At 37.5% G+C, this 3390-nt stretch overlaps 1 non-coding gene across 1 annotated transcript; it reads right to left on the bottom strand.

Annotated features, from left to right (window-relative positions):
• Positions 1-1804: 1804 nt before the first annotated feature.
• On the bottom strand, positions 1805-1911 carry LOC121231430 (small nucleolar RNA R71). Its single transcript, XR_005929488.1, has one exon. It is a non-coding gene; the product is annotated as a small nucleolar RNA R71 (small nucleolar RNA).
• Positions 1912-3390: the final 1479 nt, after the last annotated feature.

The raw sequence follows: 3390 nt of genomic DNA, 5'->3' as shown, positions 1-3390 counted from the left end.
GATCGAACACGGCCTGATAATCACGTCACACGGTCGTGGCACACGGGTGTGTCCTTTTTTGAAAGAGTTATATTTTACACGAAAAAAGGTACTTAGGGAGGAAGAAAGCCAATCAAAAGCCTATATAAACACCCTAAGTGTGACTTAGAAGGAGGCCGCTCTTTCCAGAACTTTTCTGGAATACAGTACCACACGCTGGGAGTTGCTTGAAGGAAGCTAGATGATCCATCTCAAAAGCCAGAGCTACTCCAAGACTGAAGATCTCTCTCAGAATTCCTTCAGGGCTTTTAGAGTTTTCTTTAAGTTTTGTTATTTTCATACTCTTGAGATGTACTCTTATTTTACTATGAACTAAACCCCTTAGATACCTAAGGGGGATAAAACCCATGATAGATCTTGTTATTATTATCTGAACTATATGATAAATACTTGATTTGTTCTTAATTATATGTTCTTAATGCTTGAGTTAATATTCCGGGTATTAATTCATAGTTTGATGTGCTTATGCGGAGGAGGAATAGACCCTGCCTAAGAGTAGATTTGGCATAATTAAGCGGAGTTGATCGAACGCCTAGAAATAAGGTTACGAGATATTGCCAGATTAGGGTGAAACCTAATATGGGAGTCCATAGAGTGATTTACTACTTCCCTAGGGGTTTTAATTAAGAAAGAAATTTTGATTAATTCAACTGAGGGTTAGACGTTATTAGTCTCGAAAGGGATAATAACATAGGTTAGGGAGTCTCACGGATCAAGTCATGAGAATAAATCATCCGGTTCAGAGTCAGATAACAAGTGAAATCTAGGTGGATTCCTCCTTGGGTGTCGTCTTTATCAATTGCTTTTCTTCAAGTCTCTTTCCAAATTTTCTCTTTGCTTTAATTAAATCAGTTAATTAGTTTAAATAATTAGTTAATTAAAACAAACCCTTTTATTGTTAGGCTGGATAATAAAAAGATAGTTATTACTAGTACTTTTGGTTCCCTTGGGTACGATATCCCGGTCTTGCCATTACTATACTATTGTTCGATAGGTGCGCTTGTCTTTTCGTCGTGATAATAGTTAGTCTAGGTTTGATCTTCATTATTAATATTTATTACTTGTTACGAATCATGCGATCAAGTTTTTGACACCGTTGCCGGGGAATTGAAATATTAGGAACACTAAATTTTTATTACTTTAGCTATTTATTTTTCTTGCAATTTTATTTTATTATTTATTAATTTACTTTTTCTCTCTCTTGGCAGGTTTTTATAGTTTATGACTAGAAGAAACCCGTCAAGACCATTACTCTTTGACGAAGAAATCGATCGTACAATTCACAAAAATCAAAGAGAAATAAGGCGTAGTTTACGCTACACGGAGAACGAGCGAGAAGACGATACTCAAACCCCAACTGAAGAGATGGCCAAAAACCCAGGCGATCAGCTGCCTCTTGCAATTGCAGCTAATCAAAATCCTGCTCCACGTACTATGTATGACTATGCTAAACCTTCTTTAACAGGAACTGAGTCTAGTATAGTTAGACCTGCTATTGCTGCGAATAAATTCGAACTAAAACCTAACACAATTTAGATGATACAGTAGTTTGCTCAGTTTGATAGTTTGCAGGATGAGGATCCCAACACGCACTTGGCAAACTAATGGCATTTCTGATGATGCCATTCATCTTCGGTTATTTCCCTTCTCACTGAGAAACAAAGCTAAACAGTGGTTGAACTCGTTACCATGAGGGTTTATCACTACTTGGGAACAAATGACCTAGAAGTTTTTACTAAAATATTTTCCGCCGACTAAAATGGCTAAATTACGTAATGATATCTCTTGTTTTGTGCAGATGGATTTTGAAACACTTTACGATGCGTGGGAGAGATACAAGGACTTACTGAGAAAGTGCCCTCACCATGCGTTACCGCTTTGGCTGTAAGTTCAAATGTTCTACAATGGTGTGAATCCCTCGACAAGACAAATGATTGCTCAGCTGCTGGCGGAACCATTAACAATAAAACATTGGAAGATGCCTATGAATTCATAGAGGAGATGTCACTGAACAACTATTAGTGGCAAGTTATGAGGACAAAGCCAACGAAAACAGCCGGCGTCTATAACATCGATTCAGTCACCATGCTCTCTAATCAGGTAGAACTTCTCAATAAAAAGATTGATAGTTTTCTTGGTTCTACGCAGGTACATCCAGTAATGAGGTGTGACTTAAGTGGAGGAGGTGTACATATAGAATACCAATCCTTCAATCCTACAACTGAAGAGGAACAAGTCAACTATATGGGTAATAATAACTTTAGATCTCAAAATAACCCATGCATTAATACTTATAATGCAGGTTGGAGGAACCACCCAAATTTTTCCTAGGGAGGTCAAGGAAATCCAAAGCCACAAAATACTCAGGGTTTTCAACATCCACCTTATCAACAGGAGAAAAAACCAAACCTTGAAAAGATGCTTTTTAAATTCATCTCGGTGTCATAAACCCGTTTCCAAAATACCGAGACAGCACTTAAGAATTAACAAGCATCGATTCAAGGACTCAAAACTCAGATAAGCCAGCTGTCTAAGCTAATCTCGGAAAGACCACTAGAAAATTTATTTAGTAATACCAAATCTGGAGAGCATGTCAAAGCAGTTATACTAAGGACTGGGAAAGTGTTAGCGGAATCTGAAAAAAAAGTTAGCACAAGAAGACGTGGAAAGCGAAAGGAGGGAAGAAAAACCCGAAAATAGTGACAAACCAGTACCGGAGGAATATTCACCACCGGTTCCATATCCAAAAAAATTAAAAAGAGATCACATTGATGCACAATTTGGTAAGTTTCTTGAGCTTTTTAAGCAATTACATATCAACTTGCCTTTTGTTGAAGCTATCTCGCAAATGCCTACATACGCAAAATTTTAAAGGAGCTTTTAACAAATAAAAGGAAGTTTGAGGACTTATCTAAAATAGAACTCAACGAGGAATACTCCGCCATACTCCAAAATAAGCTCCCAACCAAACTAAAAGATCCAGGAAGTTTTACTACCCCTTGCTTAATTGGTAATCTGAGTATTGAAAAAGCACTAGCTGATTTAGGCGCTAGTTTTAATTTGATGCCCTATAAAATGTTCGAACAGCTTGGTCTTGGGGAACCTAAATCCACTAGGATGAGTATTCAATTAGCCGATAGATCTGTTAAGTAGCCCAAGGGTATTATAGAAGACGTACTCTTAAAAGTAGATAAATTTATATTTCCTGTTGATTTTGTTGTGCTTGACATCGATGAAGATGTGGAAGTACCCTTAATTTTAGGGCACCCATTCTAGCCACTGCTAGAGCCGTGATTGACATGGGTGACGGTAAATTGGTACTTAGAGTAGGTGACGAGAAAATGATCTTTA

The sequence above is a fragment of the Gossypium hirsutum genome, chromosome A06 (genome assembly GCF_007990345.1).
Source record: "Gossypium hirsutum isolate 1008001.06 chromosome A06, Gossypium_hirsutum_v2.1, whole genome shotgun sequence".
In the NCBI taxonomy this organism is placed as follows: domain Eukaryota; kingdom Viridiplantae; phylum Streptophyta; class Magnoliopsida; order Malvales; family Malvaceae; genus Gossypium; species Gossypium hirsutum.
This window is presented reverse-complemented; position numbering and strand designations above follow the sequence as displayed.